The sequence below is a fragment of the Rhododendron vialii genome, chromosome 2a (genome assembly GCF_030253575.1).
Source record: "Rhododendron vialii isolate Sample 1 chromosome 2a, ASM3025357v1".
NCBI classification, from domain to species: domain Eukaryota; kingdom Viridiplantae; phylum Streptophyta; class Magnoliopsida; order Ericales; family Ericaceae; genus Rhododendron; species Rhododendron vialii.
The window spans coordinates 43181513-43196927 of NC_080558.1; the positions used below are offsets into that span (position 1 = coordinate 43181513).

The 15415-nt window shown below is 42.4% G+C and overlaps 1 protein-coding gene and 1 long non-coding RNA gene across 5 annotated transcripts in view; one reads left to right on the top strand and one right to left on the bottom strand.

Moving 5' to 3' along the window:
- Positions 1–1782: 1782 nt before the first annotated feature.
- The window catches only part of LOC131316724 (aspartyl protease family protein At5g10770-like), a 68392-nt gene continuing 54759 nt past the window's right edge, over positions 1783–15415 (bottom strand). The window contains exon 4 of the mRNA XM_058346156.1: positions 1783–1831. The gene's annotated coding sequence lies outside the window, so the exon portion shown is untranslated. The remainder of the gene's footprint in view (positions 1832–15415) is intronic.
- Positions 2821–8177, top strand: LOC131316727 (uncharacterized). 4 transcript variants are annotated; one of them, XR_009197251.1, is made up of 7 exons: positions 2821–3514; positions 4570–4611; positions 4701–4744; positions 4867–4916; positions 5014–5095; positions 5182–6191; positions 7922–8177. It is a non-coding gene; the product is annotated as an uncharacterized LOC131316727 (long non-coding RNA). The 4 variants fall into 4 exon arrangements; XR_009197252.1 differs by lacking the exon at positions 2821–3514 and having other exon boundaries at positions 4217–4611; positions 4701–4916; XR_009197250.1 differs by lacking the exon at positions 2821–3514 and having other exon boundaries at positions 4217–4916.

The following is a 15415-nucleotide window of genomic DNA, read 5'->3' on the forward strand; positions in this document are numbered from 1 at the left end:
TTTTACAAAGTGACATTATAAATATATTAGATCACAGTTTAGGAGAAACTGACATTAAAAAGAAAGTATAGTTATGTCATTATTTTACAAAGTGATATTATAAATATATTAGATCACAATTTATGAGAAACTGACAGTAAAAAGAAAGAATAGTTATGTCAATATTTTAGAAAGTGACATCATAAATATATTACATCACAGTTTTTTAGATGACTGACATTATTTATCTATTGCAATCTTTTTAATTACGATTTTTTCAAAAACTTACATCTTTTCACTTTTTGAAGCGTCATCTTTTAACAATATTGTAGTAGTGTTTCTTCATTTAAACCGAGTTAGCTATCGAGAGGTAGCAATAGTTTATGGCTGGTTGGTGTATTAGAGAATAAGGGAGATAAGTTAATATAGTGGAAAAAAGGGATTTCAAATGGTGCAAAACCAATCCCATTTGCCCTTCATCTGGGTGTATTGTGTATTACACTCATCGTAAACACCATCCAATCGAGCCCTTAGGTAGTGACTAAAAGAATTTTCTATGCATACACTCTAATTGGGAAGAGGAATATTGAATTACAGATCTCGACTTTCATACAAGTGAAGACGGCATTAATTAGAGGAATTTAAGTAGCAAAAGTGAGTTCTTGATTCAATGCTCTTGGGGTCACCATCACATAGTGCTCTTGAGTTCTTTAACAAAATTTGCCAAACCGCGTTTTTGTTTGCCATTATTCAAAAAAAAAAAATCGCATATCGTAATTTTTTTAGGATTATTACTTTTCCATAACAACAAATCTAAAAAGTAAAAAATTATGATTAAAACTCAATTTTTTTGAATAAAGAAAAAAATAAGCCAATTTTTTCGTTCTTATTCAAAAAAATTGGATTTTGGTTGTAATTTTATACTTTTGAGATTCATCCTTATTTTGCCAAACAAACCCTATGTCACCCGTAATTACCACTATGTGAATTGACCATGACTTTGATTAATCAGAGATGCCAAACCCTTGGTGTGGCAATTTTTTTTTTTTCCTTCGAATTTAATTTTGTGGTGCTTGAATGTACAAGGTGTTGTTCCCTAATGAACACCATGCAAATTTAGTTGATAAAAAGACATGGACGTGCACCCATATGAAAGTGCCTAAACCTAAAAAGCGCCTAAATCTAAACACTAAGGTATCCTAAACCCTAAAATCCCATGGTACCCTAAAATCCCAGGGTACCCTAAAACCCATGGGTGACATGCACTTCCATTAATGCTAAATATATTTTTGTATACATGGGCCTAATGGTAATTAAATATTTCATCTCTTCTTAATAGAAATTAAATTTCACTTTTCTGAACTTAGAGGTAAAATCTCTTTTTCCAATCTTGCTATTTCACTTGATATCTCAACAACATGCTTTTAAAAGCAGATTTAATTTCCCTTTTAACTCTAATTTCCTCCTCCTCCTTCTTCTTTATTATCAGCAAAAAGATGAGTTTCCATGTCATTAAGAATAACGATACAAAAGAGAAACCCCGTAGTAACACATCAGGGAGCGAGATAGCATGTTCAATCTATCACTACGATTTACATCACAAGTTTTTGAAAAAAGAAAAAGAAACACCCAAAAGTACTGAATCAAGTCTTATTTTCTTGTAGTGAGAGCTTATTTATGAATGATAAATTGTACGCTTTACGAAACATAGCACGCTGACATAGTGTCAACGATCTATTTATATCTTGCCAAGTTTGTCAGAGACTGAGTTACTGCGTACTCGCGGCCTCAGTACCAAACTTGTACACATAGAGCCAAACATGAATTGATCGATGACACTACATGAGCATGCCTTCCTGTAACTATGAACAACCCCCAGTCCCAAACCCTAGCTTCCCACCAGCAACATCATAAACCACATCCAACACTACAACAAAAAACACCAATAGTGACACCTTTTGACACCATTTGGTGACAAAAAAATGGTGTTGACACTGAATATACTCAATGGTGACAAAAAATTTGACTACTTGTCATTGAAAACCTTTGGATAACCAGATCCTGGGGGGCCAAATAATGAGGGGATTTGGTGACAGAAAGTTTGTCACTGAAGACAAGTTTCGGTGACAAGCGTAAAATTGTCACTGAAAGGTCTAAAAATTTGTCACCAAAGACAAGTTTCGTTGTTACTGAAATATCCGAATTTTTGCGCCTCCCGGGTTGGTAATAACTTGGTGCGCTAATAAAAAGTTAAATAATTTTTTTTTCATTCAAAACGACGTCAGTTTTTCTTGTCTCCAAAAACAAGCAACCATGCTACTTGTACAAATGTTTTTCATGTATTACGCGCATATATTTTTGTGGGACTCATATCGGGGTCCCACAAAATGATCTGAACCACTAATCTTTTTGAAAATATTTTTAGGAGGGTTTGTATAAGAAATCAGCTCCAACAGATATCGGTGAGGGCTTTTTCAGAAATCGTAGCACGAATCATTCTGTTTTGCCCTACGATTTCTGAGAAATCCCTTACCGATATTTGTTGGAGTTGATTATTTACAAAAACCTTTCGGATTATTTTGTGAGAGGCCGATATGGGCCCCAAAATCGTACACTTGTCACTAAAATGTTACTAACAGTGACAAGAAATTTCAACCATGTCACCGAAAGTGTTTGGATTATGCGAGGGCCAAAGGGAGAAACTAACGGTGACACATGTTTTTGCTTTGGGTGACAAGTTTTGGGTCACCGAAAATTAAAGTTGGGCGACAAGGGTTTACTTCCTGGCGGGTGAGGACTAATTTGGCTCTCGTTCGAAATTTTGGGGTGTCATGAAATATTTTAAAGGTGTCACCAAAGGCGAGGTAATTTGAAACGACGTCGTTTCATAGACAAATGTTTTGTCATGAAAAATGCCCTGCCCTATTTTTCTAAAATCAGATCGAAATTCACGATCTATTCTCTCTGCCGCCTCTCTCTCCCTCTCCCTTCCTCCTCTCTCCACGTTCTGCCCCTCCAACTTCAACCAATAGCACCTGTGTGACCATGGAGAATCCATCTCCAGCCACCGCCGTCACCACGGACTACCATCAGTTGCCTCCGGTGATAAGGGTGACAACCACCATAACGACTACTTCGAAGTCCGCACGAAAAAATTTCATGGTATCGTCGCGTCACAACATTCAGGATTGATTCTCTGTTGTAGTAAGGTCTAATTTCTTAACCCTTGCTCGATTTATTTCTCTTTCCTCTGTGTGTGTGTGTGTGTGTTCCAACGATTGGAATTTGGGGCGGACAACTCTGCCTCTCTCCACCAGGTTTGTTCCCCTCCCTCCCTCTCTCTTAATCTCATCTCTACACATGCGTGCGTGTATGCGTACATACATGTCCTCTGTAAACAGTATTGTTTAATCTCAATCCCCCTTTTCTAAGCCCTAAATCGCTTAATCTCAGAAAAAATGAGCAGTGGCACTAGAGTTTCAATGTAACCAATTTTGGACATCAAGGAGATCAAAGGCAATCTTCTCATGCTAAGGTATCCTTACCTACTCTAGCTCATTGCCGCATATTTCATTTTTGGGGAATCTGTGTTCAACCCTTGTATTATATGTATATTTGGGTTCTCTAATTTCAATTGTTCCCCTAGAGTTTTTTATTTGGCATTTGAGAGATTTGGGAAAGGATTCTAAGCCACGATGTTTGTGGCCCACCCATTGATTCTCCAATAAGCATATTGTATTCTGTGATTTCACTTGGACTTTTAGTAATCTCAGCTTTTTATTGTGTCTTTTATTATTTCCATATAAATTTCGTGCGCGTATTATTATTGTCATTGAGTGTATGTGAAGATTGATGTACGAAATTGATACCCATTGCTCACCTTTAGGTTCCTTAATGAATTCAATATCTTTCTTTAACAGAGTTATTTCTCTTAATATCCTACTTGAGATCCCTCGAAGGGTTGGTTGAAAACACAACACGATTCAATTTTGGGGCATCTCTTAAGAAACCATGGTTAGGTAAAAAGATTGGCCTCATTCTCCCACCTTCAGTTTCAGAGTTGGAAGTATAAGCGTCAATTTCATTTTGGGTCTCTTTTGAAGCTTTGAATATGCAAATATTAAAATCTTACCCCTTGCCTATGTGCAATACCTGTTGTAATTGACTGATAATATTCTGGGATTGCTTATTTTGGTTCAATGCAAGGGAAAGAATTGCGATGCCTTTTCTAGTTGATTAAATTGGTATCTTGATTGTTTAATTGTTTGGTTTCTCCAAATTACTTTCATGGGTTTTGAGTGGAAGCTCAAAATGTAGGGGAAGGGTTAAGAAGTGTTTAATCGGTTAAAAAACTCAACTTTAAGGTGCTACAAGGACGAGAGCTGAAGCAGGAGAAATGCTTCATGAAACTAACTTGGACCTTTGCTGAAAATGGAAAAGGTTTTTTTATCAGTTTGAAACACTCATATTTTTGTTTCAGGTTGTGGTAGACGTTTATCCGGTATAACCTGTTCTTTTATGCCTTAAGATAATTTCAAAGCCATGTTTAACTAATTTATTTGTTTCTTAATGGTATTATTATTTTTTCAGAACTACGATGGGAACAAGGATATGCTTGGAAAGTGTGAGCAGGTTCTCTTCTTGTCTTGATCATGATGGGAAGCGAAAGCATCTTGCGTATGAATTGCTAACAAATATTGTGCTTAATGAACAAATTTCAGTTTTTCCTGGAGCTGATGAAGGTCCCACGAGTAGAATCAAAATTGTGAGTATTTGCATTTAGCATTTCTTTTTCCAGTCAGGTAGAGTGTTCTGGTGCTTTTTGTTTCTCATATGCCGAATGCTATCATCAATTCTTGCTGTACGTGCTTATACGACTTTGTTCAGGTGAATGAAAATTATGTAACCTGGACACAATAAACGGTGCTGCGAGAGAGGTACATCCTCTCATTTTTTGAGTTTGTAAAGTTAGCTCTTGCAAGTTACACCAAAAGATTTCGAAAACTAATAAATATACCATCCGCTTTTTTGTAGGTTAAAGAATCAGCGAAATTGCGTCAAGTAATGCAGACGATTCTCACTTTGGGAAATGCATTGAACCAAGGCACTGCTCGAGGTATTCTGTAGGACTAGCGTGTCATGATCTACGGTTCCTTTTTTGGTGGAAGCCTTTTAACATTGATGTCCTCTTTCATATTGCAGGATCTGCTGTAGGATTCAAATTGGACAGCCTACTCAAGCTATCTGATACCCGGGCAAGGAACAATAAAATGACATTGATGCATTATTTATGCAAGGCAGACCAGTTTAGAGTCTCACTTGGAAGGCTTTGTTGAGTAGTGATCTGATACATGTGTGGTTTACTCTTGGGTGGTTTCGGTTGATGAGAACTTGTCTTGCTAAGCTCACCTTCGTTTATTTCATTAATCTGTTGTTCATAAGGACCTTGAGAGTTTTAAGTAATACCCTGGAGAAGTCTGCATATGCCTGAAAGGATGCATGTGCACCTGTCTTCTTTTGTAAAGGATCTTACTAGAATTTTTTGGTTACTAGATATTTTATAAAGCGTAACATTTGAGTCCTCTTTGCCAGTCCAAATTTGTTTATCTGGAAATCATTAATTTCAATTGAGCAGATTGTATGACCCAATTTATTTCATGTGAGGAAATTTTGTGATCGTATTTATAAATTTTGTGATCGTATTTATATAGATTCTTCAATTTGCTTTCCATCATTCCATGCTTGTTACTCCTTTGACTCTTGCTTCTTCCTTGCTAGTTCACAATATATGGTTTAACAATATTTCCATTTAATTGTGAGTATGTTGTTCTTTTGCTTCTTTTAAAGTTTTTTTTGGGTACTTCATGCTTGTGTGATGCTATAGTCGATTTTCTTTCTTTTCTTTATTAGATCCTTGCCGAGAAGTTACCGGAGTTGCTGGATTTTGATAAGGATCTCAGTCATTTAGAAGTGGCCTCCAAGTTATGTTCAACATGGTATAAGTGCAAGATTTTTACTAAGATTTACTATTGCATAATTAGGGTGTCTATAGTAATATGGACAATATATTGGTTCTTCCATCTACAAATGGCCAGATTCAATTGAAATCTTTAGCTGAAGAAATGCAAGCTGTGAGTAAAGGTCTGGAAAAGGTTGAGCAGGAACTCACTGCTTCAGAGAATGATGGTGCCATCTCTGCAGGCTTCCAATAGGTGAGGGTTGTGCTTGGGACTCGTGGTTTCTTACTTTCTTCATTGAGAAGCATGTGCCCATTAGGTTATTCATTACGATGTTAATGTACACATGGATTCACAATCTGAAGTTCCTATATGGTTGTCAGTAATGTTAGTATGGTTAGAAGAACTCGTATTTTTCAAGGGTTACTCTAGGTTGCATATGTTGACAAGTTAGGATTCTTGTTTTCACGTTTGACGTTTGTCCTTGGGAATAGAGTAAAGCAATTTTTCCAATTTTTACTGGAACTTCATGCCTGATGGCTGATCAGAATGTTGGTTTAATGGAAATTTTGGTTTTTGTCTAGTGTTGACGTTGAGAAATCGGTCATTGGATTAACTAACAATGGATGCTCTTGGTTTGCTTTTCCAGAGGGAAGGTACATGAGTTGTTTGTTGAATAGTTTATGTGCTTGAACCAGTCCCTTCTTGAATCTCTCTACAAACTTCCATTTTTTACTTATCATTTTTTGTTGATGGGGTTTTCCACTCTCTTAAGAATCTTAACTTATACTAGACTAGAATACCTTTGATTGATGGTTAGTTATCACAGGCGGGCGATTGAGTTCAATAGCGATAGTTAAGCTTACACTTAGAGCACGTTGATACTAGATATAGCTTGTTGACGGTTGTTTTTATCATGGTAAATTCATAGGGCTTGAATTGAGGCCGTGAAAGCTTCCTCGCAAGCTGAAATGCATATAAATTCTAGCAACCACGGTGAGTATATCAATGCCTTAATTACCTTATTCTTGCCTTATTCTTGTAAATTGTCATCTTCTGTAAGTTTTTTTTTGTTGACAGAAGTGCCAAGAGAATGCATACCTTCATACATTGATTTGAACGAAAATGAATAATTTTCAACCGGGCATAAGACTGCCATCTGAGAAGGTCAAACAACTGCTATGGAGAATACAATCTCTATACAATCTTTTATCATGCATAGAAGCATATAGCTTTTCGTAAGCTCTATACAATCTTTTTTTTGCTGTTGCAAACTGTTGATTGGTGATGCAAACTCGGAAGAAACATACTGGTCCAGGAAAATACTATGGTATATGAAATGCCAAAGTCCAGCTGGACCACCAATACCAACAAATGCTTCTCGGTATCTATCCAGTTAGTCTGTCGCAAGTGTGGATAGACTTAAATGAGGTGATGAAAATCCAGAACGAGGAGATGGATCAACGGGTAAATCCTCAACGCGCATACCACCATCTACCATGGATTTCTGAACTGCAATTTTTTAAGATGATAAAAGTCATCTGAACTGGTAGTAAGCAACATTAAGTAGGTGTCCACATCAAGATAATGGACGTACGCATACAAAAATAATGATATGCTTCTACTTTCCAATTTTGTTACTTCATCTGAATCTTTTGATAGTTAAAAGTGTGATAAAGCTTGAATTAATGTTGTTCATGTGTCGGACATGTGTCTGAAGCGTGTGCGGAGCTTGTCCATGTCTTACACGTTTTCGACATCGACACTTCGATTTTGGTGAAGTTTCTCTGGTACGTAGGTTGCATATCATCGATATTATGTAGAATGACACATCAAAATTTGGGTTGAGTAGCTCACTTAGTCACTCATGAGTCATGCCATTATTCGTTATATAACAATTTGGAGCAAAATCTCTTTCTTTTTCAGAACCTTTCGTAGGCTTGACATGTTACATAATTGTTTTTTCTTTTTCTTTTTTTGTATAGGTAAAGAGATGGAGTTGCTTTTTGGAAGTTTACCAAGATGGAGTTGAAGACTTTTTGGTAGTTAAATAGAACACTTGTTTTGAGTTCTTTTTGTCATTGGACACATCATGGATATGGATGTTTTGTAGTTTCGGTAATACTGTTAAGCTTGAAGTGGTTATTGTTGTAGGATGAATGTTTTGAAGGGTTGTAAAGTTGGATAATGAATGTTGATTTATTGGATATTTGATTTGAATAATATTTTGCTTCTTCGCAATTTAAGTTTTTTAAGTTGAATAATAAGATACAAAAAAAAACTGGAACCTTGTAAGCAGGTGAAAACAATATTTGCTACTATAGTCTGTAGACATCCCATTCTGGCCTGTCCAGATAATGTTATTTTCCGATCTTTTATTTTTTCAATGATGATTATAGTCGAGAACAGTTTGAGGATGACGGTGTGTTTGAGCTTGGAGCGTCCCGAACCTCTTTCGAACTCACTTCAAACCTTTCAAACCAGAGTCAAACAACCCCAACAAAACCCAACTGGCTTACGCCAGTACCTCGGTGACATACGCCAGTTAACTACCACGTGTCGGTCATCGACAGTTGACCTATTTATCACTAGCGCACGCCGGTCCATATGTGGCGCACGCCAGTCAAATCCAGTCAAATCAACTTTATTCAGCCACATGGACGAGACTTTTGTGCCATCCTGACGTCGGCTACAGTCTCCCTGATGATTACTCTCGGCAGAGGCATTCCCTCTCTCTCCTACACCCCCCATCAAGCCAAGTCCCATGCATTTAATGCATTGAAGGCTCCTTTTCTCAACCAACCAGCCAAACAGCCCTTAGCCCCAACTGATCTCAGTCCATCTCTCCTCTATAAATACCCCATTTGCATTCATTTGCAAGAGGTTAGCCACATTAAGAAGAAAAAGCTCTCTTCTTCCCTTTTCCTTGCTCTCTATCTCTCTTCTTCCATTAAAAGAGAAAGAAGGGCAACTCACTTCCATATACCCTACTGATATCCAGTCACTTTCTAAACCTCCATCTACAACTCTTAAGCTCAATACCACCTTCCAACCTCAACACAAAAAGGTATACCACCTTTGTGTCCTTTTCTATTTTCAACTTCTAAGGGAGACCAGTAAGGCCCAGGCTAGTAAGCAATACTAGTCCTGGCCTTAATCTGGCAAAATACAACAATCGTATGAGATGAGACATGGCGCACGCCAGTACACTTATGCCGTACGCCAGTCATGGCAGTACGAGCACTACTGGCGTAGGGATCATGGATTATCGTTTCTGTTATTTTATCTTTCTGTCAATCACCCTTGCATGCTAATAACCAGTTTACTGCTTTCTGTATATTCGGAATTGCTTAGACGTAGTTGTTTTTGTTTACCTTTTATCTGCTCAAAAGGTCTCTGGGATCCTTCTGGTCATGTTCCAGAGCCCAGATGATGTAAAGCCAAATACTGGATTAGGGTCAGACATGCATACGCCAGTTTTGTCCCAAGATCCAGTGGCTGGCCCTTGCATCCTAGCTTAATTTTGGCCTATCTCCTGTCCCCACACTGTTTTTGGGGTATTTTGCTGCTTTTCGTGGCTTGAAGCCATTTCATATTTCTGTAGCTGTATATATTTTGTTCTATTAAACTGCGTGGTTTGTTCTGGGTGTGCGCTGGTCCCTTTCCAGAGCCCAGAGGATTGCAAATAAAGACTGTGAGACTAGATAGGTGGAGTACGCCAGTTTAGTTGTGGCATGCGCAGGTCTCATCAGCATGCAGTGGTTCGGCCATTGCATGCTGGTGCGAGGCCTGTTCACGTCCCTTCAGGGCAGCGTACCCCAACTTGTCCAGGCTGCTCCCAGTGCTTGTTCTCAATCTACGTTTATTATTGCAAGCAAAACATCCATAAGCATTTTATCACATAACTGCAATTTGTTACAGCTTTAATCCTCGTTAACTGCTCCCCCGCCTTAATTGGCTAAAAATGATCAAATGAGAGAAAAATGTAAAAGTTTTACAAAAATGCCTGAGTAGATATCGATCTCCGGATTGGGCGAGAGGGGGTGCCATAAAACCCTTCCCCTCTCGTAACCTGGCTCCCGAACCTCAGATATCGAAGGTGACGACGGACCGGTCTATGCCTTTTTCAAAATCAAACAAAGGTGGCAAACGTTTTCGAGTTCGGTTCCTTGGGTGCTTTCACCGCTAAAACCCGAGTGGCGACTCTGAATCGAGGCGTTTCGCCGCGCTTTTCAAAGAGGGCCGCACCCAATCTCTTAAAGGAACACAAAAATTGAGCATTTCCGGCCTCTACAGCGCTTACAAAGCACTGGAACCTTTCAACCTAAGACAGGAACCCGTAGGGTAGGATTATTTGCATCTAACCCCTATATCCTGTCTATGTGTTACCGCTTTTCTTATCGCATGTCTGTACATACACTCATGACCGTTTTGCGTAGGAGCATGCTAGGGCGGCTGTTAGGATGTCTTTCGTCGAGTCTGTCTTGCGCCCATTCGACGTTGCCTTGGACCGATGACGAGTCGTGCATCTCGACATTGCACGTTACCAAAAATTTTCAAGTCCTTAATCAATAAGGCTTCGAGAAATCGATACTTTCTAAGTCTTTATCTAACGCCCGATCGAGGTTTCAAACTTAAGAACTAGGAACAACGGAGGGAATGTCGTGATACTTACACCACCCAGGTTAAAAGTGCTAATCACTTACACCGCTCAGGCTTCGGCACAGTGCTGCTTATGCCACTTCGGTTATAGTATCACGCCATCTACAACGAGTTGTTCCGAAATCAAACCTTGAAACTTCAAAGAGTGGAAAAGCCGAAGGCTTAGGCTGTTTTTGGCATCCCTTAGCGACATTCGATTCAATCAAGGATACACCGTCGAAAAGAAAATCCGACGATTCTATGGCAATTGTCCGAGTGTCGTAAGGCAGTCTCTCTCTAGCTCTAGAGTCTAGGAGGACACCGACGACGTTGGCATGATCATTTTTTCCATTCTTTTCAATTCTTTCGAATAAAATGATTGCAGACTGTCACTGAGCTCTTATGCCTTGCTGTCTAGTCATGTCGATGTCAAAGTAGGGTTCCAAAATCAAGAGCCAAACCTACTTGGGGCCGTCCGTCGAGTCCGTTTGAGGGTTTGATTTGGGGTTTGTCTCTCAGTCGACCGCAACGGAAGCTCTGGCCTGCACTGTGTCACGGGAGGATTCGCCGCCGACTACTTCGCACGAGTCCCCTCCGTCCACTCCGTCTCCGCCAGCATCTCCAAAGCTTGTTAAAACAGAGGTTCTAGCCATGGCAGATGTCCCACCTCCGAATCTCGCTACCATATTGGCCAATCTACAGCACAACCTAGCCATCATGCAGCAAAGGGCCGACCAGGCCGACGCCTCCATGGCCAATCTCCGAACCCTAATCGAAGAACGACTTCCCCTTGTAGCAGGAGGGGAAGGCGGTGAAAGGCGAGAACGGGATGTCGTTGCCGAAGAGGACCCTTTGATCGAGAATCCTGCTCCAAGCTCAGAAATGGCAGCTTTGGTCGCCAAAATGGCCAAGTTGGAAGAGGCAGTTGCTAAGTCCGAAAGAAAAGGGGCAGGAGTGCTAGACATGGATCACCTTTGCCCGTTCTTGAACGCCAGGTTGCCCGATCGTTTCAAAATGCCCGACTTTGCGAAGTTTAACGGAACCAGAGATCCGAAAACTCACCTGTTGGCCTATCATGGTGCAATGAAGTTACATGGCGTTGGGGAAGGCGCAATGGCTCAGCTGTTTCCACAAACCCTTACCGGTCCCGCTTTCCAATGGTTTTTATCACTCGACATCTCCAAGAGACGGACATGGGAAGACATTGGCACGGCCTTCAATGCTCAGTACAGCTACAACGCCCAGCTCAAAATGACCACCCGGGAGTTGGAGTCAACTAAGATGAACGCAAAGGAGTCCTTTGCAGACTTTATCCAGAGATGGAGGGCCAAGGCCGCTCTCATGCCCGATCGCCCGAGCGAGAAGGACCAGATCCGCATCATCTCCCGCAATCTGCAGCCAAACTTTGCCAAAAACCTTGTGTTGGTTCAGGGTGCAAACTTCGAGACTTTCTACGACTCCGGGCTGGCCATCGAAGAAGCCCTCCAAACTGGTGTCCTACCTAGAAGTGACAATTCCTCCTCTACCTCAACCTCAAAATCAAAGCCCCGTGCGTATACCGGAATCAGCACTGCTCTGTTTGGTGGCAACAGCTATGCCAACACAACCTCTGCTAACAATGTCTCCGCCCAAAGCTCCAATCACATTGTTGATGTCAACCAAGTTCAAACCCCTCAAAGACCCCGAAACTGCAACCAACCCCATAACTTCGCCAATTTCGAGGCACCACTTTCCTCGGTATTAGAGAAGTTAGTCAAAACCGGACACCTTAGGCTTCTAGCCCCAACTCCACTTCCTCAAAATCCACCCCCAAGCCATAACCCCAATGCTTTCTGTGCATACCACCAAATGCCCGGCCATTACACCGACTCTTGCTATCGCCTTCGCCATGCGATACAAGATTTAGTGGACAATGGTACCCTTCCAACTCCCCTTACTAAACCCAATGTTATTTCCAACTTCTTGCCTAAACACGACCCTAATCCGCAAGTAAACCAGATAACCCTCAGCTCCACCATATTCAACCCTACCGACCATATTGCCTCAGCCAGCAACCCTAAGCCAATCGTACCTTTTCCTTCTGAACCGAGCATTAACATGATGGCAGCCGGTTGGGCCATGGAAGACAAAGCTAAGAAATGGGAAGAGCTTTGCACCGACTGGTTCGAGCAGTATAACATGGGGTTTCCCGCACACCCTCAAGTCAATCAGATATGGCTAGACCGGTGGGAAGGAGAGTGGAATGCGGCGCAGGCTGACCCTCTGGACGGACTCTCTTTGTTCGCACTCTTTTACCAGCCTGAGCTAAACCAAGTTGAGGAAGAAGCCGAGGAATACGTGTGGGATCCACAACCCGATGGATGGCAAATAGGTCAGGGTCTCAACGCTGATTTGGACCAGGACGACATCAGTGGGGAATACTGGGATCACTATCAAGAAGGGGAGATCATATCTGATGTCCGTTGCCCGCTTGGCGCCATGTTGCCTTTGGTGAATACGATTGCTGATAGGGTCGGCTATTGCGCCCATGAATTTGACCCTACGCTTGACATTGTCTCTGCGGAGCAGCCTCGCCCTTTTGTTTCGGCTCCCGGAGATGACTGCTCGATCATGGTCCTGGATGCACCTCCCGCCGACCTTTGGGATACAGAAGAAACCGTTAAGGCTCCGCCGCCTGCCGATATTTGGGATGTGGACAACATTGTCGATCTGAACATGGGGAACGAAGTGTGGACCGTCAACACTGCTCTTGTCGATGGAGGATTCTGGGACGTTCCGTTTGTCACTAACCCGGGGCGCCCTTTGAGGAGGATGCTGCATAGGTAGCTACCTTTTGGGAAGGACTAGTGATGGAGGATTTGGAATGGGACACAGCTCTGGGCCAGACTCGTCCGCAACGGTGGCGTCGACAGACAAAGGAAAGCGCAAGCTGGAAGAAGTGCCCGTCGATCTGTGGGATTCTATTGACTCGTCTTCTTGGTGGGATGTTGCCAACGTCACAAGGAGCGGCCGAGTATTCCAGCCATCTAATCTCCAGGCTGGAAGCTCGTCCAATCCGCTTGCTCAGAAAACCACCGCTCCCGCTGCTCAGAGGAATGACCCGATCTTTTCGAGTGGGGTTCCCAAAGAAGACGCCATTCTGAAACAACTCGAATGGATTCCGGTCGCCGTGTCTATCTGGGGTTTGATATCATCATTAAAGGAGCATCGTGAAAAGCTGTCCTCCGCTTTGGCCCGACTCACAGTACCAATTGACATCACCCCCGAGGCCATGATTGCTCTTGTACTGCCACTCCTCTCTAAACACTCTGTCACATTCACCGAGAGGGATCTACCCGTTGAGGGAACCGCTCACAACCGCCCGTTGCACATCACCGTCAAGTGCCGGGGACATTGGGTGCCAACCGTGCTAATCGACAATGGCTCCGCCATCAATGTTTGCCCGATGAGAGTTGCCTACCATTTGGGGCTCACAAAGAGTGACTTAACACCTTTCAATCTGGCCGTCAAGGCATACGACAGCACTCGCCGTGCGGTGGAGGGAACTCTGACTCTGAAACTCGATGCTGAGAGCTTTGAAATGGACGTAGAATTCCATGTCGTCGACGTTCTTGCTACCTTCAACCTGCTGCTGGGTAGGCCATGGCTTCATAGGGCCGACATCATGGCAGTACCTTCAACTCTGCATCAGAAGGTCATGCTGGGGCTCCCTACCGGGACTTTGACAATCTGCGGGGATTCTGGAATCCGCCCGCTCTCGGATGATGGAACGCCTGTCTTGGGAATCATGCACGGGGAAGAAGACTCAGACTTTGGAGGTTTTTCTTTCGACACATCTGGCTCAGTCCTCGCCATTGTCATGGATGATGATTTCACCATAAGCTCAACTGTCCTCGAAATGATGAGGAAAATGTCATTCATGCCTGGCCTAGGACTCGGGATCAACCAACAAGGGATCGCTGCATTCCCTGTCTTTCCTTTCACCGAAGGCCGCTTTGGTCTGGATTACACTCCGTCGGCCAAAGACGCCAAAAAGAGGAAAGACACGGGAAAACCTCGAACCCTTTTTGGTAACCCTGACAGCTATTTTGTTCGGAAAGGATGAGGCTTTGCTTACTTGGGACAGATAGAGCCGTTTTGGGATCCAGAGACTTCCACTTGGTTGCCAGGATTCGAGATCTTTGCTGCGGACACCTGGTCCGATGGTGAAGAGGAAACAGCCGAAGAGAATCGTGCTAAGGGGGAATTCGAGAAACAGCTGGGTCGGACCAAGGAGAAGTTTGACTGGCTGAAGGCTTTTGATCAAGGGGGTCTGGAGATGCTGTTCTCCCAAATAGGTTTGGTTGGCAAGGGCAAGGAAGCTGAAGTGCTGATGCTTGGGCTCGACTCGTCAAATGCTCCCGAGGATCTTACCTCCCTCATCGTGAAGGCACAGGGACGTATCAATAACTGCATTTTCACTCCGCGTTTGACATGCATTGACGATGTATCTGAATCTGACACAGAGTCTGTCGAGTCTAAGTCTAGCTCAGAGTCGGAGTTTGTGCCTCTTGGCCCTCCACGTCATAGCTTTTACTTTGAGTTCGAGTCTTTTGTACTTGGCAACCCTGTTGGGCTTTATGAAATGCATGATCCTACTTCCGACTACTTTGCTAGCTTCTATATAAACTGTGTCGACCCTGACGATGAAGGAACAGACTTCGACGGGGACATCCCGGCTGAGTTGCGTTCCCTCATCGAAAAGGAAGACGAAAGGCGTGCTCAGCCTCTAAAAGAAGAAGTAATTTTTGTAAATTTGAAAGACGAGGACGACCACCACATGATGCAAATTGGTGCGA